Raw genomic sequence first — 24,441 nt, 5'->3', positions numbered from 1 at the left:
AGTGCGGGTCTGTTCCGCCTCCGTCCCCAGGGGCCCGCGCCTTGGTCCCCGAGGAGGTGGCCCCCTCTCTGCCCGGGGAGAGGCGGCGAGGAAAAGGCCTCGCCCGAAGTTGAGGCGTCCCCTCCTCCCCGGCGCCCCCTAGCGGCCACGCAGCCCCGCTGCTTTCTCCCCTCCCCTCCCCTCCCCTCCCCTCTCCTCCCAGCGCCCGAGCCGAGGGTTCCAGGGCGTCAGGGACCCTTCCTTGCAGGAGTCCAAACGCTTCCCCGGTGGTAGCCCGCCCTCGCACATCCGTCCCCAGCTCCCCGCATACACCCACGACAGTACATGTGCTTTGAGTAGCCATTGCTTGAGGAAGTGCTTTTGAAAAATTGCACTTACGTAAGTAAGCGGGTGAGTAAATTAGGAAGATGCTGCTTGCCCTCCGACGAGGCCCCTGCTGTACGTCTGGGTGTGCTGTGTGTGCTCAGCTCCCTGGTGTAATCCCGGGAGCTTCCCGGGGCCTCGGGGCGGGGACCCTTGTGTGACCGAACAGACAGTGGCCGCAGCCCCTGCTGTCAGGATGTAGGTTCTTCAGGCAGGTGTTCCGTTTCACCGGGAAAGTTCCAGAAGCTGCTGTCCTCTTCAGCCGTGGCTGGCTGAAATTCCCAAGGGAACGGGGATGCTGTGGGGCGTCCCGTGTACGTGCTGCTTCCAGGCCGGACCCCTAGGACTCTGGGCGGAAGGGTCTCTCTTGCCATGTGACCTCGTCGCCTGCGTGACTCAGTCTGTCAGCCATTCTGGCGTGTTGAAGGACGTTCCGGTGCGTCAGGTCAGCGGGTTCCTCTCACGATGGGGCCACGACTGTCCTCGCAATCTCCAGCATGTTGTGAGTGCCTACTGTGGGCAGAGGGCTTTTCAGAATTTTTAAAAAATAGAGATCAGCGTCCTTGTTCTCCAAAACATATAGTCTTACGGGAAGGAGGGTGATAACAGGAGTACATGTAAGAAAATAACTAAAATTCTGTTTAATTCTGGCAAAACCAGTTGAGCACTCGTGTGAGGAGTTGTACGATGCGTTGTCAAGGTGCTTTAGAAGAAGTTAGACTTGGGGCGCCTGGTAGCTCCGTCGATTAAGCGTGGGACTCTTGATTTCAGTGCAGGCCATGATCTCATGGTTCTCAGTTCTAGCCCCCTGTTCGGCTCTGGGCTGACAGTGGGGAGCCTACTTGGGATTCTCTCCCCCCCCCCCCCCACCATCTCTCTGCCCTCTCTCTCTCAAAATTAAATAAGTAAACTTAAAAAAAAAAGTTTAAAAAATTAAAGAAGTTAGACTTTTGTCAGGACAATGAGGACAAGGAATGGGACAGTATTGAAAAATAAGGGTCAATGGTATAAAAGAGGATAAGGTTGTATCTATACTAACCTGGACTCATTTTGCTGTAAATTCTGGTGAGTCAACTCAAACTCACTGAACCAAATGATGGAATAGGTAGGAATGGGCTTCAGGAACAACTCGATCCAGGAGTGAAATGCCAGGAAATCGCTCTCTCCCCTTCTCCCAAATCCCCCCAACCTCTGAGACTCTTTCTCTCCATGGCCGACAGAGAAGGGCTTTCTCTGCCCAGCAGGAAAATGGCCCCAGGCAGATCTGGACTCTTACCTTTGACTTTCTACCAAAGAGGAAAAGAATTCTTCCCATCTGGTTCCATTTGAAAGAAGAGAAACAAAAAACAGGAAAGGACTTCATGTGCCCACTTTTCTGCACAGAGTTGGGGGAGGCGGTAATTTTATTGGTAGCCCATCTAGAACCAAATAGTTGGAATGGGGAGAAATGTCTCTGAAAGAAAATGGAATGGTGGTCTTGGGCAACACACCAAGGTAAACCAGTGTAAGCCATGTGATCATTTTTTTTCTGAAATAAGAGTCCACAGTTTTGTTTTTTAAATAATCTCTAGCTTGGGGCGCCTGGGTGGCTCAGTCAGTTAAGCGGCCGACTTCGGCTCAGGTCACGATCTCACTGTCCGTGAGTTCGAGCCCCGCATTGGGCTCTGTGCTGATGGCTCGGAGCCTGAAGCCTGTTTCAGATTCTGTGTCTTCCTCTCTCTGACCCTCCCCTGTTCATGCTCTGTTTCTCCCTGTCTCAAAAATAAATAAATGTTAAAAAAAAAAAAATTTTTTTTTAAATAATCTCTATCCCCAGCATGGGTCTCAAACTCACAATCCTGAGATCCAGAGTCCTATGCCTTACCGGCTGAGCCAGTCAGGTGTTACAAGGGTCTACAGTTTTTAGCCAATTGCCAAAGAGATCCCTAACCTAAAATCTTAGCTATAGAAGTAAACCTAGTGACCACTCCGTTCAACTGTCCCATTTTGTAGGAGGGAATACTGAGGTGCGGAGAGTTTGGGTGATTTGCCTAAGATCACGCAACTATGGTAGGATTTCGTGTGGATTTGGTGTGGGTTGAGGAAGGGGATATGAGAGAAGAAGAGGTCCACACCTGGTCTGAATGTTAGAGTCCGAACAAACGTTGTTTAAATGATGATGGAGTACCATAACAAGAGGGTTTGGGAGAAACTATACAATGAGGTGAGGCTTATTTTTAAAAAATAGAATTCAAAAAAAACCTCTAAAATCAACAAGGGCCTCTCTGGTTAAGTTCCAAGGCCTCCCAGTGTTTGTAATCTTTGAGGAATTTTTAAGAACGGGTGAGGCCCCACCTGACTGGGCAAATGTTGTTCTGACTTTCCAAAAGAGGAACAAGCATATTCTAAGAAGTGCAGGCTGGCAAAGTGGACAAGGCTCCAGTGTGGGCTTGTTAAGAACAGGTTATGCCAGACAAGCCTCGTTTCCATTTTTGAGGAAGTTCTCACCCCAGCAGGTCACTTAGGGGAATACTCTAGACTCCAGGACTCCTGGCGTGTTAAACCTGAAAAGAACCTTTTGGATTTAAAAAGCCAGGGGGTGGCAGGGGTGCCTGGGTGGCTCAGCCGGTTAAGCATCCGACTTCAGCTCAGTTCATGACCTCACGGTTCATGGGTTCGAGCCCCGTGTCGAGCTCTGTGCTGACAGCTCAGAGCCTGAAGCCTGCTTCGGAGTCTGTGTCTCCTTCTCTCTCTGCCCCTCCCCCCCCCTCTCTCAAAAATAAACATTAAAAAAATGCCAGGGGTGGCAAACTGCAACCCCCAGCTGAATTCAGCCCTCAGGCATTTTAAATAAATGGGGAGATTTTCCACTGACTCTGCCTTTCTGGCTTCATGATGACAGCTGTCCACATTCCTGGCTGGCAAAGAGCATCGCTACCTTCAACGGATAAAGCATGTCCATGCACACTGCAACTCACCCCAGGCTCCACCGTTCCCTATTGCCTCACCCTTAGCCAGCTTCACTCACCCTTAGCCAGCCAGCCTATCTACTCCAGAGGGCATTTGAGGGTATGATCTAATCTACCGACATTCTCTTATAGAGACTTGGGGAAAGAAGGGGGGCGGAAGAATCCCTGATTCCACAGGAAAAGGCAATCTAGCAATGGGCCCCTGTCCACCAGGTAAACGCCAGAGAAGCTATAGAAGCAGAGAGCAGCTTGGGTTTGAGAAACACACCTAGAAACCTTGAGAGTTCCAAGGAAGACCAGCTAGGGTGTGTAGGGTGGTTGTTTGGGGGATTTGGGCACCAGCCTGGGGATGCAACCACCTGATTGATACAGCAGTGGGAGGATAGAACGGAAGAGATTTTTTAATTTTATTTTATTATTATTTTAATGTTTCTTTTTGAGACAGAGAGCACAAGCAGGGGAGGGGCGCAGAGAGAGGGAGACACGGAATCCGGAGCAGGCTCCAGGCTCTGAGTTGTCAGCACAGAGCCCGATGCGGGGCTCAAACCCGTGAACTGCGAGATCATGACCCGAGCTGAAGTCGGCTGTCTAACCGACTGAGCCACCCAGGCGCCCCTCTCTGGGGTCTTTTTCTGCTCTTGGTTTTTTGTTGTGTTTTGTTTTGTTTTGTTTTTTTTAGATCCCACGTATAAGTGAAATCATGTGGTATTTGTCTTTCTCTAACTCATTTCGATTAGCATAATGCTGTCTAGGTCCGTCTATGTCGTCACAGATGGCAAGATCTCATTCTTTTTTAAGGCTGAGTAATATGGAAAAGATCTTTTAAGTCTTTCTCTTTTTTTCCTTTTTTTAAAATATTTATGTATTTTTGAGAGAGAGAGCGAGCGAGCGAGCGCGTGAGCCGGGGAGGGGCAGAGGGAAGGGGACAGAGGATCTGAAGCAGGCTCTGCCCTGATGGGAGCAAGCCTGATGTGGGGCCCGAACTCACGAACTGCGAGATCATGACCTGAGCTGACGTCACTCGCTCAACCGACTGTGTCACCCACGTGCCCCTTTTAAGTCTTTCTCTTGCTTCTTCTCCACATCGATTGGGACGGTCATTGACACCCCACCGCCTCTGTGTGACAGAAGCTGGGAGCAATAGTTGGGGTTGCGGGTGTTGGTGGGGTAACATCAGGGCACCCCAGCGGCGCCCCGATAATGAAAACAGGTGTGAAATAGTGAATCAGGTGCACACTGACCAGATTCTTTCAGATGCTCACTTCTCCCCATTTCTTCCTCTGGCCACCAGGGGGGGTAGCGTCCCACGGGGCACCTTCCCTCCTGCAGCTCTGCTTCTAAGAGTCAAGGGTGAATCCTTGGCTGGAGGCTTTGCTGGGTGGCCCAGCAACAAACCGGGAAGAGAGGACAGGGATCAGTGGTGACTGTGTGGTGCCTGGGGCTCTACGCCGGCTTTATCCAAGCCTCTCTCCGTAAGTCACAGAGAGGTGCGACATCCCCAAAAGGCACGGACGTCCCCAAAGACAAGAGAACAAGGGTACAAGGGTGCATGAACCAAAATACCAGATACTGGAGGGGTACATCTTCCATTTAAAAGGGGACACACAGGGGTGCCTGGGTGGCTCAGTGGGTTAAGCGTCCGACTTCGGCTCAGGTCATGATCTCGTGGTTCGTGAGTTCAAGCCCCGCGTCAAGCTCTGTGCTGATGTCTCAGAGCCTGGAGCCTGTTTCAGATTCTGTGTCTCCCTCTCTCTCTGACCCTCCCCCGTTCATGCTCTGTCTCTCTCTGTCTCAAAAATAAATAAACGTTAAAAAAATTTTTTTTAAATAAAAAGGGACACACAGTCAGGGTGCCTGGGTGGCTCAGTCGGTCCAGCGTCTGACTTCGGCTCAGGTCATGATCTTACGGTTTGTGAGTTCGAGCCCTGCGTCGGGCTCTGTGCTGACAGCTCGGAGCCTGGAGCCTGTTTCAGATTCTGTGTGTGTGTCTCTCTCTCTGCTCCTCCCCTGCTCATGCTCTGTCTCTCTCTCTCTCAAAAAATAAGTAAACATTAAAAAAAAAAATGTAAAGGAATGCACACATCCAGAAAATGATACCAAATTTATATCACATGAAGCAAAATGAACAAGAATGTAAAATAACACGGGCACCCGGGTGGCTCAGTCAGTTGAGCATCTGACTTCAGCTCAGGTCATGATCTCATGGTTTATGAGTTCAAGCCCTCCATTGGGCTCACTAGTGTCAGCCCAGAGCCTGCTTTGGATCGTCTGTCTCCCTCTCTCTCTCTGCCCCTCCCCTGCTCATGCATTCTCTCTCAAAAATAAACCTAAAAAGAAAAGAATTTAAAGCAACCATCTTCAAAACATTAGGAGAGAATATTAGTACATGGGGTGGTTATAAAATATGTACATAAATTCTTTGATAAGCCTCTTTTGAAAAGGTGATTAATTCTTTCCTTGAGCGTGGGCTGAATGTACTGACTCACTGCTTATAAATAGGCTGTAATGGAAGGGATGGTGTGTGACTTCAGGACTAGGTCATAAAGGCACCATGGGTTCTTCCTTTCTCTCACACTCTTGAACCACTTGTTCTAGGAAAAGGCATCTGTCACGACATGAGGACACTCAAGGAGCGCCATGGCGAGGTCCATGTAGTGAGGAACTCAGCCCTTGGTAACAGCAGCCAGGGAAAAAACTGAGGCCTCCCGCCATTGGCCACTGAATGGACAATCTTGGAAACAGATCCCTCACCCCCAGTCAGGTCTTCAGATACTGTAGCCCTGGCTAACATCTTTGACTGCAACCTCATGAGAGATTATGAACCAGAACCACCCGGCCAAGCTGCTCCTAGATTTCTGACCCGCAGAAGCAACTATGACAAAAAGGCAGAGTTCTAGAAGATTGAAAACGCAAAATTGGAAAGCTTGGATTATATAGAACTCTACAACCCAAATCAGAGGGTACACACATATGGGCACATAGGCACTTTCGAGCACGTGTGGGATGTTTACAAAATGTTTCCTGTGTACGAAGCCAAGGAAGGAAACTTTAATAAACACCAAAGAATAGGATTCACACAGACTATGTTCTCTGATCAATAACAATTATAATTGGGGGGGGTGAAATGGGTGAACTGTTTTGGTTTTGTTTTTAGATAAATTGAATTCAAAGAAGGGAAGGAAAGAAGGAAGGAAAAAAAGAATGAGAGAGGAGAAAGAGGAAAGGAAGAAGGAAGGAAGAAAGAAGGAAAGAAAGAAAGAAAGAAGGAAGAAAGAAAGAAAAAGAAAAAGGGAGAGAGAACGGGAGGGGAGGAGGGAGGGAGGAAGGAAGGAAGAAAGAAAGAAAGGAAGGACATCTCTTTTATCACATTCCAACAATGTGATGTCATAGAAGGTGCCAGACTCTTATGGACCCCATCCTTCTGGCCACAGTTGATTGGTCTGGGGTGGAAACTGACCCAGATGGCCAGCCAATCAGCACCTTTCCCAGGAGTTTTTGAATTTCAGAGCGAGCAGAGCTGGTCTTTCTAGGGTGCACATGCAGTGAAAGAGAATGAAATTGATAATCAGACAGAAGCAGAGAAAAGGATGGTGAGAGTTTGGGTGGTTTTTCAAATCCTTGGTTGCAGTTATTCTAAGTCCCAGCTGCCCCTTTGACCTTCTTAGGGTTTGGCTATGTGACGTACCTCTACAACTTTCCAATTCTCCTTTTGTCTAACCTATTTACAGAACAAAAATAAAAACAAAACATATGCCTTTAAAAATAGAGTACCTTAAGGGTCCTGGGTGGCTCAGTGGGTAAAGCGTCCAACTCTTGATTTTGGCTCAGGTCACCATCTCATGGTTCATGGGTTCGAGCCCTGAGTCAGGCTCTGCGCTGACGGTGTGGAGCCTGCTCAGGATTTTGTCTCCCTCTCTCTCTGCCCCTCCCCCACCATGAATGAAATAAATACATACTTTTTAAAAAACAGAGTACCTTTCCTGGCTGCATCAAAGACCTGGCAGCAAGGATTTGATGCCCTGTGCTGGTTCTGAGATAGGGTTATGTGCAAAGACCAGGGAGAAGCTTCTAAAAAAAAAAAAAAAAATCACAAAATGATGATTAAAAATCTCATATGTTTGGAAACAATAACCTACTATTTTAACACTCTTGGGTTTTATATATATATATGTATGTATATATATATATATATATACATACATATATATATATACATACATATATATATGTATGAAATTATAATATTTAGAACTAAATGACAATGAAAGCATTACATGTCAAACTCTGAACGGCATTGTTAAAACAGTGGTTGGAGACATAAATATATAGCTTTACTTACATTTACCACAGGACAAGAAAGATTTAAATGAGTAAACGGGTGCCTGGGTGGCTTAGTCAGTTAAGCGTCCAACTCTTGGTTTCAGCTCAGGTCATGATCTCACAGTTAATGGGACAGAGCCCCTAGTCAGGCTCTGTGCTGATGGTGCGGAGCCTGCTTGGGATTCCCTCTCTCTCTCTCTCTCTCTCTCTCTCTCTCTCTCTCTCTCTCTCTCTCTCTCCCTCTCTCCCCCCCCCCCCTGGTCCTCCCACATCAATCTCTCTCTCTCTCTCTCTCTCTCAGAATAAATAGACTTTAAAATAAATGAATAAACATTTAGCTCAAGAAGTCGGAGAGCCAGCAATTGAGCAGACCTAAAGAAACAAGAAATAAAAGTAAAATTTTTATCAAGATTGTATTTTTAAGTAGTCTCTGTACCCACTGTGGGGCTTGAACAGGGCCCCAAGATCAAAAGTTGCACGCTCCACTGACTGAGCCAGCCAGGTGCCCCAAAATAAGCGTAAAATTTTCCATGAAATAGATGACAAAAGAAATACAGAGAATCAGTAAAAGCAAAATTTGGTTCTTTGAAAATATGTACAATTAACACTTGAACAGCACAGAATTGAAATGTGTGGGTCCACTTAAATGCAGATTTTTTCCTGTAAATACAATACTGTAAGTGTATTTTCCTTATGATTTTCTTAGTAACATTTTCTTTTTGCCCAGCTTATTTTATTGTAAGGATATAGTATATAATACATGTAATGTACAAAAAAATGTGTTAATCGACTGTTTGGGTTATCAGGACGCCTTCCAGCCAACAGTAGGCTATTTGTAGTTAAGTTTTGGGCAAGTCAAAAATTGTTCTCGGATTTCCACTGCTCCGGGGGTTGGCATCCCCTAATCCCTACATTGTTCAAGGGTCAAATGTATTAGTAAGAGAGACCTATGAGCTTATCAAGAGAAAAGATACAAATAAATAAACAGCTACAGGCAGGCACCATAGGTATGCTTTTAAAAATAAGCCCAGGGGCGCCTGGGAGGTTCAGTTGGTAGAACATTAAGAATACAACTCTTGGGGTGCCTGGGTGGCTCAGCTGGTTAAGCGTCTGACTTTAGCTCAGGTCATGATCTCCCAGTTTGTGGGTTTGAGCCCCGCATCAGGCTCTGTGCTGACAGCTGATGGCTTCGAGCCTGGAGCCTGCTTCAGATTCTGTGTCACCCTTCTCCCTCTCTCTCTGCCCCTCCCGCACTCGTTGCCTCCCTCTCTCTCTCTCTCTCTCTCTCTCGCTCTCAAAAATAAATAAAAAATTTTTTAAAAATTAAAAAAGAATACAACTCTTGATCTCGGGGTTGTGGGTTCGAGCCCCACATTGGGCATAGAGATTACTTAAACATAAAATCTTAAAAAAATAAAAATGAAAATAAACCCACATATGTATAAGAACTCCATATATAGTAAGTAATCACCACATATCAATGCAGAAAGAACGGAGTATTTAATGAATTTTGCTGGGAAAACTGACTCCCTATATAGAGGAAAATAAGATTGCATTGTTCCCTAACACTACATATAAAGCTGGAAATCCAATGGGTTTGATACCTAAATTTGAAATGGAAATAATAAAGCATAAAAATGATAATATAGGGGAATTCAGGGATTGGGGGGAATTTGTAAAACTCTAAAGGCATATCCATAGGCAAAAATATGGACACATTTGATCATATGAAATTAAGGATTTTGATTCAATGAGAGACATCATGAAGAAAGTTAACAGACATATCTCAGACTGGTAAAGCACATCCAATCTCAAAGGCCAAAAGGTTAACCTTAAATATGTAAAAATTCCTTCTAATCAGGCAAAAAAAAAAAAAAATCCTCTGAGAACTTGAAAGGAAAAATGAACAAAAGTTGTAAATAGATCTTTCTCAGAAATTAGCAAACATTAAAAGAAATGTTCAAACATATTAGTAATTGAAGACATAGAAAATTAAAACAAGGGACGCCTGGGTGGCTCAGTCGGTTAAGCAGCCGACCTCAGCTCAGGTCACGATCTCGCGGTCCGTGAGTTCGAGCCCCGCGTCGGGCTCTGGGCTGATGGCTCAGAGCCTGGGGCCTGCTTCCGATTCTGTGTCTCCCTCTCTCTCTGCCCCTCCCCTGTTCATGCTCTGTCTCCCTCTGTCTCAAAAATAAATAAACGTTAAAGAAAATTAAAACAAGACTACACATCCCTCACACTCCCATCAGAAGGGCAAAAATTAGAAAACAGGGTAAATGCATTGGCTGAGAAGAACGGCTATTGGCTTTCTCGTTGACAGAAATTCTTTCTATCCTACAAGGGCCAACGAGTGGACCCAGGCCAGCCTGGAGCCTCTTGCTGCAAAGCTGGGTCCTCAGTCTCACCCCATTCAACCTCGTGTCAGTGACCTAGATGAAGATACAGATCACACGCTAGGAGGGAAGTTAAGATCTGGAGGATGGCATCATGCTTCCAAAGATCTCCACAGGCTAGCTAGACCAATGGCGGAAGTGTGGTCCTCAGACTAGCACCATCAGTATCACCTGGGAACTTGCTAGAAACGCAAATTCCTGACTTAATGAAGCAATTCTAGGAATGCGGCCCAGAAATCTGTGGGGGTTTTGTTTCTTCTTTTGTTTGCTTTTTTGTGTTTGTTTTATTTTAGAGAGAGAAAGAGAGCAAGTGGGGGAGAGAGAGAATCTTAAGCAGGCTCCGCAGTCAGCATGGAGGCCGACATGGGGCTCGACCCCACAACCCTGGGATCACGACCAGAGCCGAAATCGAGAATCGGACACTCAACTGACTGAGCCACCCAGGCACCCCAGCAATCTGTGTCTGAATAAGCCCTTCGGGTGGCTCTGGTGCCCACGAGAGTTTGAAACCAAAGTTTTAGACCAATGGGCCAACACCAACAGCATCCTATTCAACAAGAATAAATGTAAATCTCCTCCCTCACTCCACCCATTCGTCCACACCCAAAAAAGAAAAAAAATTATAAACAAGGGACATAAATAATTTCATAGCCCTTGTAAAAAAAGGTTTAGAAGTTTTATTATCTATCTATCTATCTACCTTAGCAGGCTCCGTGCCCAAGATGGGACTCGAACTCACACCCTGAGGTCAAGAGTGCCATGCTCTACCGACTGAGTCAGCCAGGCACCCCAAAGCTTAAAAGTTTTAGAGGGTTTGTTCTTGTTTGTTTGTTTGTTTTACTATTTACTATTATTTACTATTATTACCCCAAAATGAACTATCAGTGTATGATGGAGCCTTCCAAAAAGCCAACCTATTGAAGAGCATCTTAATTACTTCCGAGTTTTGGCGATTACGAATAAAGCTACTATAAACATCTTTGTGCAGCGTTTTGGGTGGACAGAAATTTTCAGTTCATCTGAGTAAATACCAAGAAGCACAATTACTGGATCGTATGGTAAGGGTATGTTTAGTTTTGCGAGAAACTGCCAAACTGCCTTCCAGAGTGGCTGTACCATTTTGCATCCCACCAGCCATGAATGAGAGTCTCTGTTGCCCCACATACTCATCAGCATGTGATGCTGTCAGTGTCCCAGATTTGGGCCATTCAAATAGTATCTCGTTGTGTGACGCTTTTTAAAAAATATTTTCTTAAAGGGGTGCCTGGGTGGCTCGGTTGGGCTTCCGACTTTGGCTCAGGTCATGATCTCACAGTTTGTGGGTTCGAGCCCCATGTTGGGCTCTGTGCTGACAGCCCAGAGCCTGGAGCCTGCTTTGCATTCCGTGTTTCCCTCTCTCTCTGTCCCTCCCCTGCTCTCACGCTGTATCTGTGTCTCTCAAAAATAAAATATATATATATATATATATGTATATATATACACATATAATTTTTATATATGCACATATATAATTTATTTATATATATGTATATATATATTAAGTTTTATATATTTAAGTCATCTCTACACCCAACATGAGCCTTGAACTCACAACCCCGAAATCCAGAGTCACACGATCCCCCCAAATGAATCAGCCAGGTGCCCCTCGTTGATGTTTTAAAATGCATTTCACTCATGACACGTGATGTGAAGCATCTTTTCATATGTTTATTTCCCATCTGTAGATCTTCTTTGGGGAGACGTGTTTTCAAATATTTTGCCCATTTTCAAGTCAGGCTGTTTGTTTTTGGATTGTTGAGTTTTAAGAGTTCTTTGTACATTTTGGATAATGGTCCTTTATCAGAACTGCCTTCTGTAAATATTTTTTTCCAGGCTGTGCCTTGTCTCTTCCCCTCAGCAGTGTCTTTCACAGAGTAGAAGCGTTTACATCTAATGAAATCGAAGCTATCGATGATTTCTTTCACGGATTGTACTTTCGGAGTTATATTTAAAAAATCGTCACCGTACCCAAGGTCATCTAGATTTTCTCCTGTGGCATTTTCTAGGGTTTTATAGGTTTGCATTTTACACTTAGGTCTATGATCCATTTGGAGTGAGTTTTTCTGAAGAGTTTGTCTGTGTCAAGATTCAATTTTTTGCATGTTTTCTGGTTGCCCCAGAACCGTTTGTTGAAAAGATGATCTTTCCTTCATTGTATTGCCTTTGCTCCTTTATCGAAGCTAAGTTGACTGTATTTATGAGAATCCATTTCTGGGCTCTGTATTCTGATCCACTGATCTACTTGTCCGTTCTTCCACCGCTACTGTATGGTCTCCATCACCATAGGTTTATAATAAGTCTTAAAGTGTCAGCTCTCCGACTTTATTCTTCTCTTCCATATTTTGTGGGCTATTCTGGGTCTTTGCCTCTCCATTCGGCAGTCTTTTCTATGCCTTTGTTATATACAAAACAGCAAAACATCTTACAATTGATGGCACTTTAGACTTGATGAAATATGATCGATTCTTGTGGGTATTTCCAGAGATACCTTGGGCATAGAAAAGCAAATATATTAGTGTATTGTTTTTCCCTCAAGCTTATTTTTAACATCTATATTGTGGGACAGACTTTAAGTCTTTAAAAGGACAGGAGAGAATTTAAAAATACATGGGGATGTCTGCCCCCTAATGGGTGCCGAGGGGAATTTTTCCGTGTCAAAGATGGCCCCCTGTGTAAACAAACATTTATTTCACACCTACTAAGAGCAAGGCTCTGAAGACAGAATTCCTGACCCTCTTAAGCTTGTAATCTAACGGAAAAGATACAAACACATAATAGATTTTGGTTTGATGTGTTCTCTACTACAAATTTATACCAAATGCTGCTGGAGCATAAGTAAGGGAGAAATTAATCCTTCCTAGGGATTAGAGCCAGGCTAGAACTCAGAGTAAGGGCTATCAATTGGGAGTCTTGAAATATAAGTGGTGCATGGAGGCAGAGAAAGCAGGAGAAGGGTACTGCAAATAAAGGGGGTGTATGATCAAAACATCAAAGGGGTGAATGCCAAAGGGCATGGTAGGAGCTGAAAAAGACGAGGGTGAGTGTGGAGGTGGTGAAGGAGGAGGAAGAGTAAACAGGGAAATTTTGGAAAACCAAGTTGGAGCCTGTGAATATCTAAATGCTTTTGAATGTTATTCTCAGTGGATTTTAACCGGTAGGCACTGAGTTCCAGTGAATTTTTATTTTTTAAATTTTTATCATTTTTATTTATTTATTTTTAGTAAGCTCCACATCTAACGTGGGGCTTGAACTCACAACCCTGGGATCAAGAGTCACACACTCTACCAACGGAGCCAGCCAGGCATCCCAAAGATTTTCTAAATCGGGTACAGAAGTGCTCAGATCTGAGCTTTAGAGAGATCCCTCTGGCTGTGACATGAAGAGTAGACTGGGGAGAGAAAGACCGGAGAGACTGGTGAGGAAGGTACTGGAAATGCCCAGCTCAGATGATAGGGAAAGTGGCAGAGACTGGCATTTGTCTCCAAAATCCGTTCTTCCCTTCTTGAAAAGAAATAGCATCTCCAAATGTTTGCTGGCTAGAACAAAGACTACCTTTCCCAGCCTCCCTTGCAGCAAGTCGTGGCCATGTGATCAAGTTCTAGTCAACGGGATGGAAGCAGAAGTAATGTACTAAATTTCTTGGTGGTCTCATTAAAGGACCACCTGTAAATTCTCCCTGCCAGCTGTAATCTACACGTGATGGCAAGCCATCTGGGACCAAGCTGAGGAGGACAGCTTAGTGATGGCAGAACAAAGAGATGTAAGGAGGATAGGTCCTGCCACCATGAAGCTTCCAGACCAGCCTGTATTCCCGGATGGTTATGGTTATGGGACAGGGAAATAAACTCTTATCTTGTTTTAGTCCCTGTTACTTGGAGATCTTGGTTACAACAGCTGAATTCTGCCTTTCAAATCCAAGAACCGAAAAAGAGGTGGAAGGAACGGGGCACTGAGAGGAAAAAGATGGTTTTGAATTAAGTTCAAAAGCAATTTACGAGGAAACGACGAGCTGCTGGTAAGGAGTGGGGAAGGCTTTAGCACAACTCTCAGATGTGTTGTTCGGACACTGGAGTGAATAGTAAGTGAGATCGTCAGTTCAGCTGGGGACCCAGATAAAGAAGGAGGTTTGGGAGAAAAATATAAATTCATACTGGGCTATATTGGGTTGGAGTTGCCTGTGACAGTTCTAGGCAATTTCAATGTGCTTATCTTTGCCGCAAGATTTTTGCGACGTGACCAGCCATAAGGCAATTTTGCCATAAAAGATAAAGAAATAACTGTTGCTTTCATCAATTGGTTAAGTTTGCTTTCACTTCTCCATTGACTCAGTATTCCCATTTTTTAAAAGTAATCTCTTAGAGGCACCTGGGTGGCTCAGTTGGCTAAGTGTCTGATTCTTGGTTTTGGCTCACGTCATGACCTCACGGTTGGTGGGTTTGAGCCCCTGCTCAAGCCCCTGACGGTGCAGAGCCTGCCTGGGATTCTCCCCACCCCTCCCCTGCTCATGCTTGTGTGTGCACTCTCGCTCTCTCTCTCTCTGGATAAATAAATCATTTTTTTAATTAAAAAAAAATGTAATTTCTACACCCATTATGGGGCTTGAACTCACAACCCTGAGATCAAGGGTGGAATGCTCCATTGACTGAAATTTGCACAGTATCACTATTTCAAACAATCATTTCAGTCACAATTGTCTCGCCTACTAGACTATAAACTCTATGAGGGCCTGGGCCCAGTCTGTGTTTGACCACATTTATCCCTAATGTTGGGCACGTAATGACATTCAGTAAATATCTGTTAGATGGATGGATAGATACATGGATGGATGGATGGATGGATGGATAGAAATTTTCATTTAAGGGATTTGTGCTAATTTTGGCAAATTTATTAAAAAAATAATTTTGAAGAAATGTTTTCTCAACCAAACAAAAAGCTGGTCCCCATTTTTATATTATATAAATCTTAGCCCTCATAATGATCTATGCAGTGGTGCAGAGTATGGAACCAACATTTCCCATAGAACTTTGAAATGTCTATCAATGGACATTTGACAATATGCCAAGGACAAACGACAGTGTGGAAGGCTTTCCCAACATAACACAAAGCTCAGTTACAAGGATGCATCCTAGTATTTGAAAACTGATACCTCTCTTAATAAAGGAAAAATTTTTAGTGACTAAAGAAAAAGCATGATGCTGAATGAGGAAGACAAATCAACAAGCCAAGGGAAAAAAAATACTCTAACACTGTGAAGGAGAGACTTTGAAGACAAGTGCTTAGGTGCAATCCACAAAATAAAATCAGTTATTTGCATAGTATTGCCATGAATCTATGCTATACATTTTGAATGTATTCAAATATTTTGTATTTCCCAATTGTCTTTTTGATTTTGTTTATTTTTCAGGTTTCATTTGTTGTTCATTTTTCACGTTTCATTATGTCCTTTTTAATGAATATCTCTTTTATTTTTTGTAACTTGATGTTTTATGGCAAAATTGCCCTACAGCCAATTAGTTCTGCAGCAAAGATACAGACGGTGAGAATACCAGACATGGCCTGTGGCATAAGCCTAAAGTGATGTGGATACACACATGCAGAGCTCAAGAGACGGGTCTAAAAATTTGGTCTAAAAATCGGGTGTCTGGATGTACAGGTGGATGTGAAGCCACGAGAATGCCTTGTAAGAGTCTATTGAATAACAAAAAGGCCAAGGATAGAGAAGCCTGAATGTATCAAATGTATTCAACTGCAGGCAACAGAAAACCTTTCACTGGCTTAAACAAACAGGGATTTTACTTTTCTTATATAATAAGTTTGGAGGGTTAGTTGAAGTCTCCCAGGGATGCCAGCAAGGATCTCCGTAATCTTCTTGGCTTTCCCTCATGCGTCTTTCTTCATGGTCACAAAACAGCTGCTGTAGCTCCAGATATCACAACCATGTTCAAGGTGAAAAAGAGGAAAGCAGAAGTTTTCCCGTGAGCCTTCTGCAGACATTTCTGTATATGTCTCATATGTCAGAAATCTGTCACGTGGTCACCTTCAACTACCTCTGTAGTGGAAACAGCAGGCAAGAAGTAAGTGGGAACCTCTGTTGGTCCAGCCAGCGAACAGTGTCTGAGGGACCCCTCTAAGGGATATTGGAGGTAGAGATCCTACTGAAGACCGAAGAAGACCTTGAGCCTCATTCTCATCATGCTTCTTTCCACCTCAAGACCTTTCTCCTCTGCTTGGAAGTTTCACTTCCTTCTCCTCACCTAGTTAACCCCTACTTATGCATCAGCTCTAGCCTCCCGCAGCCTTTCATAGGGAGAGCAGAGCCCCTGACCCTCAGCTGGCCGGGTCAAACCCCATAATATGGGCCATTGGGACACCGGGCGCCTCTACTTGGTAGCATTGGTCATATTTGCAGTTTCACTGTTTCTTTCAATCATTTGAGTCACAATTGTCTCTGCTACTAGACCGTAAACTCTACAAGGGCCCAATGTGACCATATTTATCCCCAGGGTTGGGCATGCAGTGACATTAAATATCTATTAGATGGTTAGATAGATAGTTGGGTGGGTGGATGGGTGGATAGAATTTTTCACTTAAGGGACTCGTGCTAATTTTGGCAAATTTATAAAAATCATTTTAAAGAAAGTTTTTCTCAACAAGACATGAGTATATTTTTTCTGAAACCTCAATTGCTGAAAATTAAGGGTTACAGGGTAGTTTAGGCCTCTTAGAATATATTTTTCCTTTACTTGTATTCATGAAGAGTGTATTGTTGGGTACATTTATGAATACATTCATAAGCATATGTTCATATTCATTGAAAATACTAAAGAGGGGCACCTGGATGGCTTAGTAGGTTAGGTATCAGACTATTGATTTCGGCTCAGGTCATGATCCCACAGTTGGTGAGATCAAGCCCCGTGTCGGGCTCTACGCTGTTAGTGCAGAGCCTGCTTGGGATTCTCTTTCTCTGTCTCTCTCTCTCTCTCAAAATAAATAAACATTAAAAAAAATTAAAAATTGTAAGTGAGCAAATCAGAATATTCAGTAACTTTAACAAACTGACCTTTCTGTTTCCAGCATCAGTCGCTCTTTGAAGCATCTCGGAAGGGAAGGCATGGAGGGAGAAGAGGGGCAGTAGCCTGAGGGGAAAGCAAGGCTGAGGAAGCTGTTGGGGACAGCTGTGATGCAAGTGGATTGTTGGATGAAAGCGACAATTCAGGGGCACCTGGGTGGCTCAGTCGGTTGAGTGTCCGACTTTGGCTCCGGTCATGATCTTGTGGTTCATGGGTTCGAGCCCCGCGTCCGGCTCTGTGCTGACAGCTTGAGCCTGGAACCTGCTTTGGATTCTGTGTCTCCCTCTCTCTCCACCCCTCCCCTACTTTCCCTCTCTCTCCCTCTCCCCCCTCCCCAAAATAAATAAACATTAAAATATTTTTTCAAAAAAGGGGGGGACAATTCAGTGAAGAGAGAGAGAATGGCTCAGGGGAGAGAGAGGCCATTGGTTGGAGCAAGGATTTGGTGGGGGCTGGCGGGGAGCGCGTCAAGAGCACAAGGGGTGAAACTCAGAAAAACTGAGCGGAGGTCGACTGCCACTTTGCTGGCTCCCAGTGTCCATGCCTGTGTGTGGTCCCCCTACCCTGACTCTGGGCTTGGCCAAGAGACCAGTTTGGCCAATGGGGCATTAGCAAGAAGACGCCAGAAGAGGCATGAAAAGTGTTTGCACCCTGGGCTTGTCCTCTTGGGGTGCTCCCTCTTGGAACGCAGTTGTCAGGCTGCAGACGTTTGACTCAGCTGTACGGGGAGGCCGCAGGAGGAGGGCGCCTGGGCTGACGGCCCCAGCTGAGCCCCCAGCCAACAGCCGGCGTCAGTTTCCAGCCCAGTGAGTGCGCCTCCTGGAACTGTATGCTCCGGCCTCCGTGGAGCGGCCCCAAATGATGCCACGGGGAGCAGAGAGGTGAGCAAATGGGAATTTTGTGATGTTAAGCCACCAACGTTTTAGAGTGGTTTGCAAGGGAACAGAAAGAATTGATTTTTCTGAGTTTGGGCTTGAACTCTGCTTTCTTATGCTTTATTGATTATATGCTTATGGTAATTCTGTTTAGGCTCAACAGCATTGACCTGGCAGGACCACTTAAGACTTCAAGACTCCTGGACCTCCCTTGGTACCTGGGCCTCGTGCAGTGGCTTCTAGTGCAGAAAGTTAAAGGTCAGGCTACCTGCGTGTGAATCCAGCCTTGGCCGTTGATTGGCTGTGAGATCTGGGTCAGGCCTGTGCCTCTGTCAGGGTTTCTGGGTAGATGTCGCTAAGGAGAAAAGAGGCTTCTGGGTAGACGTCACTAAGGAGAAAAGAGGTCACCAAGCAGAACGCTGAGGCATGCGGGGTGGAGCTGGGGCAGGGGCCAGTGCCTGCTGGGGAAGCGACTCTGCCCTCGGCCTGCTCCGCTGACCATGCATGACACCCTGCCTCCATCAACAGGGCTCGCCTCCCCCAGACCCTCCGTAAGGGGCGGACAAGCAGAGACAGAGGTTGGTGGCAGTGAGGTGGTCACAGCATAAGGGACCTGAGACCTGGAAGGGCACAAGCATCTTCCCCTATCTAGAATCAGAGGCACAGCTAGGGGTGGGGCTAGGAGGGGTCCCCTAGGATGTTCAATTGGGAGGGGAGCCCATCATCATCATCATCATCACCAACATTGTTGACAACACTGAGGCATAACTGTGCCAGGTACCAGTCTAAGCCCCTTACAGGTTTTAACTCATCTGCACACCTACTTTATTATTTTTTGAAGTGTATTTATTTGTTTTGATAGAGAAGGAGAGAGCATGAGTGGGGGAGGGGCAGAAAGAGAGGGAGGCACAGAATCCGAAGCAGGCTCCAGGCTCCGAGCTGTCAGCACAGAGCCCAAGGCGGGGCTCGAACTCACGAACCACGAGATCATGCCCTGAGCCGAAGTCGGTTGCTTAATCAACTGAGCCACCCAGGCACCCCCATCTGCATGTCTTCTTTAGGAAAATGTCCATTCATATTTTCTGCCCATTTTGGTTGGATTATTCATTTTTGGGGTGTTGAGTTGTATCAGTTCTTTGTGTATTTTGGAGACTAACCCTTTATCAGATCTATCGTTTGCAAATATCTTCTTCCATCCGTAGGTCGCCTTTTAGTTTTGTTGCTCATTTCCTCCACAGCATACACCTAAATCCTTACACTGAATGCCACCTCCTCCATGCAGACTTCCTGCTTGCTCCCCTCCTGGAAATGTATCCCTTCCTTCTTAACTTGCCTAGACTCGTTGGTTTTCCCACTCTCATTCCGGGGCTTGCCATGATCTGCTTTTGTGTCTGTGCTGACCATTGGGATGCAAGTCAGGGCTCTTTCCAACATCATCAGGGTGGCCAGGAAAGAGCGAATGACACAGCTGTGGACACATAGCAGTAGGACCTGGAGTCCCTGAGAAGGAGACAGTCCACCCTGCCTGGGCTATTCCTAGCACCCTAAATCAAGGCGTGTTTGCTCTCGGTGAAAGAGTTGAGGTCAGGGGCAATGTACGAGGTTGGGAGAAATATTTCAATATATTTATCGATGAGGTTTTTTTTTTTTTTTTCCCTCTTCCTTGCACTGTGATTTTTGCCATCCCTCCAAATGTACAGGCAGTGAGCTCATTGTCTCTGGGCAGGGCTGTTGCAGGGCAGAAAACAAAATCACCCACTAAATACCAGCTCCCCTTCTGGACTGTTTCCAGAGGTCTAGTCTAAGTCTTCAAGGTTGAGAAGGTTTCCTGGAGCAGACAAAACGTCTTGGAGAAAGGTGAAGGCAGCTGGGTGTCCCCTCCCCTCAGACGCTAGGCCTGGGCGGAGGGAGAGGTCACGGGTCCCAGGAGCAGCACAGACCTGGCCTGGCTCCCTGCCAGGACTCAGAAGCTTCATGTGCCACCGCAGGGAAGGATGGCAAGAGAGTGTGTCCGGGTGGGGGAGCCAGTTTAGGTGGAATTTGCAGAGTTTGGGGACATAGGGACCAGAGGGCAGGGACTATGGGCATCTCAGCAGTAACCATGTGACATTCGTCCAACAAGATGGCTTGGCCCGGTCTAAGATTTGGGGGCTGGAGTGCACAACAGCCCGGGGGCAAGGAAGTACGAAACTCATCCCCAAGAAGAACCAGAATTCAGTTTCCCCCAGTTCGGCCGAATAGTTGATTTATGAAAAACGAAGTTCAATCTCACGTGTGCCTGAGTTCTCTGAGATTGCTACCCGGCACACCTGTTCTTACACAGTGAGTCCTGGGGATCCAATCTGTTCCTGTTCCCAGAAAATTCACTGGGTCCCATCTGCTGGGGTAGGAGGTGGAGAGGAGGGGCTAGCTTTCTCTGAGACACCAGATGACAGTTCCCCAGGGAGTTAATCCTGCCACTTGCCCAGTTCCCTGAGCCTCGTGAGTCAGGGAGCTTGGGGGACCATGCTGCAGTGGCCAGGAGAAGACTGAGGGAAAGGAGGCTGGGGGGGATTTTCAATCCATTTCAGAGTTACCTACTGAGCATCTGTGATGTGCCAAGTCCTAGGCTAGGCACTGGGGGATAAGTAAAAGAAAGAATGCAAGAAAGCATTGTGTCAGAGCCTGGCATACAGTAGGTGCTTCATAAATGCTCATTCATAAGAGCTCTCGTGCTCTTCCTTGGAAAGATACAAGATGAAGAAAATACAGTTTCATCCTCAAGGATCTTAAGATCCTGTAAGAGGCCAGGACCCTTTTGCACATTCCTCAGACTCAGAGCACAGTAAGCAATGCAGCCCAGGCCCGAAGATCCAGGGACTCCAGGGAGGGAGAGAGATGTGATGGAGACTTCGCAGAAGAGGGCTCAACCATATGAGGGTTGAATGTGTACACAGGAGAGGTGGGAGATGAGGAGGGGGACAGGGGAACGGACTCATGGGAAGCTGTCGGGAGACAGGGCCGCAAGAGAACACATTCCGACAGTCCCTAACCTCCGGAGTGAAAGTTCATGTGCAAATCCGTAGCTTGGAATTTGGAATGCGTTTTCCCATGGAAACAATACCATAAATGGAGGCTAGGTTCTCAGGCAAAAGGATGGAAACTGACTTACCCATACTGTTATTCAGCTAGATTGCTCACACCGTTCCCCAGACCAGGGCTCAGAGAGGTGGGAGCCCTGTGGCCGAACTCCTTTCTTGGGGGGGGCCGGACCTGCCTTAGGCCGAGGGCTTCTTGTCTGGGCTTTGGTGTGGTTCAGGAAGGGATTCAACTTGAAAAGGCCTAAGGTTAGTCTTCAGTGTATTTGATAACAAAGCCATCTGCTCACATACATTTATAATCATATTAAAGGACTAGTTTGCAGGAAGAAGAGGTGAAGAAAGTTCTAAATTGCTACCAAATCAGCAGCCGGAGCTGTCTCAGAATTTCACAGTTTCTGTTTGATGTAAATGCCTCCTCATTCCTAATCCAGCGTGACTGGTGTCCTATGAAAAGAAGGAATTTTGGACACAAACACCCACACGGGGAGAACGCCATATGAGACGACGGTGTCTATGAGGCAAGGAGTTCTCAGGATTGCCAGCAAATCACCCAAAGAGGCACGGCCGAGACACTCCCTCACGGCCCTCAGAAAAAAACCATCCTGCTGACACCTTCACCTCAGACTTCCGGCCCCCAGAGCAGTAACATAGCGTATTTCTGTTCAGGCTGTGGTACTTCGCCACGGCTGTTCCAGAAAAGGAGCCCAGCCATTTCTGTGGTCAGAGACAACGTACAACCTGACCCCACCACCTGTGTTACAGCTGGGCCGGGACCTCCCACAAAGCCAGCCACCTGCAGGACCAGTGCCCTCCGACACGGCCTGCTCCGAGATCTGTGCCCCGCATGTGCCCCCAATACCAGCCGCCCAAGCAGACTGGCTTTCTTGAAGGGTTTAAAGGAAGTGCCAGAGGGGTGGGGATGGGGCTCCCCATTGGGCTCAGTGGGTAGAGCATGCGACTTTTGATCTCAGGGTTGTGAGTTCGAGCCCCATGTTGGGTGTAGAGATTACTAAAAAAAATTTTTAAATTAAGCGTATTTATTTATTTTGAGAAAGACTGAGATAGTGCTAGGAGGGCAGGGGCAGAGAGAGGGAGAGAGAGAGAATCCCAAGCAGGCTCCACACCATGAGCACAGAGCCCGATGCGGGGCTCGGACTCAGGAACTGGGAGATCACGACCGGAGCCGAAGTCAGACACTTAACCAACTGAGCCTGGCAGGTGCCCCTGATTTTTGCTTTTGATTTAAATATTGTATTTTTACAAGTTTGTATCTCCCCAGGAAAATAACTCACAAACCCATTAGTATCATTCACCTCAGGAGGTGATGTTGGAGGTATCTGACTAGTTACAATGATGTGTATGACGTTGCAACTTGAATAATGTAGTAGAAGACGTTTTAAGAAGTAACAGGGAAAAGAGAACGCCATGCCCCAGTGCAGGGACTGTGGTAGGAATTTGAATGTTTAATCCTTTCAGAGACCCTTGCAGGACAGTGCCTTTAAAAAAAAAAAAAAAAAACCCACAGACAGATCCAGCAATGCCCCCTTACTACTGCTTGACCTTGAGCAGTTCATTAATTGCCCCATGCCTCAGTTTCCTTGTCTATAAAATGGGGATGGTAGCAATCTCTACCTGTCAGGGTTGACGTGAGGGCAATGCCAGGAAAGACAGCAAATAGGCATTAACATTTTTGCACGCTCTTAATCCAGTTTAATCTACAATTGGTACAACTGAAAACAATGTTCAGTGAAGGGGGAAAGACCTGTTTAATCCCCTCGGCAGCCGCGTGAGTTCTGCTTCAGAGGCTGCCCCCAGATTAGCTCTTCTGAGCTCCTCACAGCTAATTCCCTTCGTGCATCGTATTGGCACTTGGCGTGGGGGTGGTATCTGGGGATGGGGGGAGGAGGGGTTATGCAGGGGCCATGGGGAGGTTGGGGGCTGCATTCCTTGGAACCTTCCAGGATTGATTTTCACCATTAGCAAACAGCTGAGAGTTCCCTGGGGAACATCAAAGAGGAAAATGGTATTTGGGGTAAGAAAAGAAAAAGCAGACTCTCTAATGTGGCTGTGGCTGTGGGACCAGAGAGAAGACCCATCTGTCGGGTGTGTCCGGCTCCCCCAGAGGCACGCCTCCTTGGGTGTCGCTCAGAGACGCCTGCTGCCATTCCCAACCTGGCCTCAGGGTGGCACTGCTCCCTCTGCAACAGCGGCCATCTGCCTTGCAGTGGAACTGTCACACCGGGTGGAACTTTCCGACAAGACTGTCCTAAAAGCTGAGGAATAGCAAAAAGATAACGGACTCAGAGGACATCATGAGCTAAAATTCTAGCTCGCCAGGACTCGCTTGTTTCCTGCAGCTCACGGCCCTTTCCAACCAGAGGGACTAGGGCTCCCTGGTCCCCACCTCCAAATTTAAGGCTAACTACCTGTGCAGAGCCCTGAGCAAGAGGACAGTGGAGGCTCATGTACTCTGTGTCCAAATACTTTGAAGTTATTCACTCGAGCTAGCAAACTGAAATACATTGTTCCCGTCCTCCCACCTTGACATTTATACACCCTTTCACAACAATCTGAAAGACGAGGTCCAGATTTAGGATTTTTCAGACTCCTTAAAGATGGATGTCGGGATACAGTGGCTTGGGAGAATTGGCTCCTGGCTCCCTACCTCCAGCCCTCGATCTACCCCTTCTCTTCCCAAATCACGTCCGATCCTCCCACATTGTGAGCCCCATCACATTCATGGCTGTGGACACCCCAGCCCATACGTGTAATCTTTATGGCCATACTAGTAACCAACAATAATTATATATGTGATAACCACGCCTCTGCTAATAGCCACCCCTTGGCTATTCTGAGGAGCTAGGGCACGCCCACTAGTGAGGACCACCCTTGGGCGGACAGACCCAGAGAGGAAGTCCACGCAGGAAGAGAGCTTGGTGCTAATTGGGCAGGAATTTGGGGGTTCTGGTACCCAGAGTCTAGTCTGGGAGTGTGCATTAAGTTCCCAGGGCTGCTGTAATAAAGTACGACAAACTGGATGGCTTACGACAACAGACGCTCTTTGCCTCACAGAGCCGGAAGCTTGAAGTCCAAAACCAAGCTGTCAGCAGGGCCACGTGCCCTCTGAAGCCCACAGGTGGGAATCCTTCCTTGCCTCTTCTTAGTTGCTGGTGGCTTGTCGGGGAGTCCTTGGCGGTCTGTGGCACTCTAGTCCTGGTTCTGTCTTCACGTGACGCGCTGCCCTCGTGTGTCTGTGTCTCGTGTAAGCTAATTAACATCTACAATAACCCTATTTCCAAATAAGGTCATATTCTGAGGTATTGGGGGTAGGGTTTCAACATGCCTTCCGGGGG

General features: G+C 46.4%; 1 long non-coding RNA gene across 2 annotated transcripts; it reads left to right on the top strand.

The window, feature by feature from the left end:
• The first annotated feature begins 231 nt into the window (after window positions 1-231).
• Window positions 232-22,069, top strand: LOC113602056 (uncharacterized). 2 transcript variants are annotated; one of them, XR_008298966.1, is made up of 5 exons: window positions 232-865; window positions 5,907-6,271; window positions 18,163-18,266; window positions 19,803-20,330; window positions 21,399-22,069. It is a non-coding gene; the product is annotated as an uncharacterized LOC113602056 (long non-coding RNA). The 2 variants fall into 2 exon arrangements; XR_003423438.2 differs by having other exon boundaries at window positions 283-865; window positions 19,803-22,069.
• The last annotated feature ends 2,372 nt before the right edge of the window (window positions 22,070-24,441 follow it).

Source organism: Acinonyx jubatus, chromosome B3 (genome assembly GCF_027475565.1).
Source record: "Acinonyx jubatus isolate Ajub_Pintada_27869175 chromosome B3, VMU_Ajub_asm_v1.0, whole genome shotgun sequence".
Taxonomy (NCBI): Eukaryota; Metazoa; Chordata; class Mammalia; order Carnivora; family Felidae; genus Acinonyx; species Acinonyx jubatus.
This window is presented reverse-complemented; position numbering and strand designations above follow the sequence as displayed.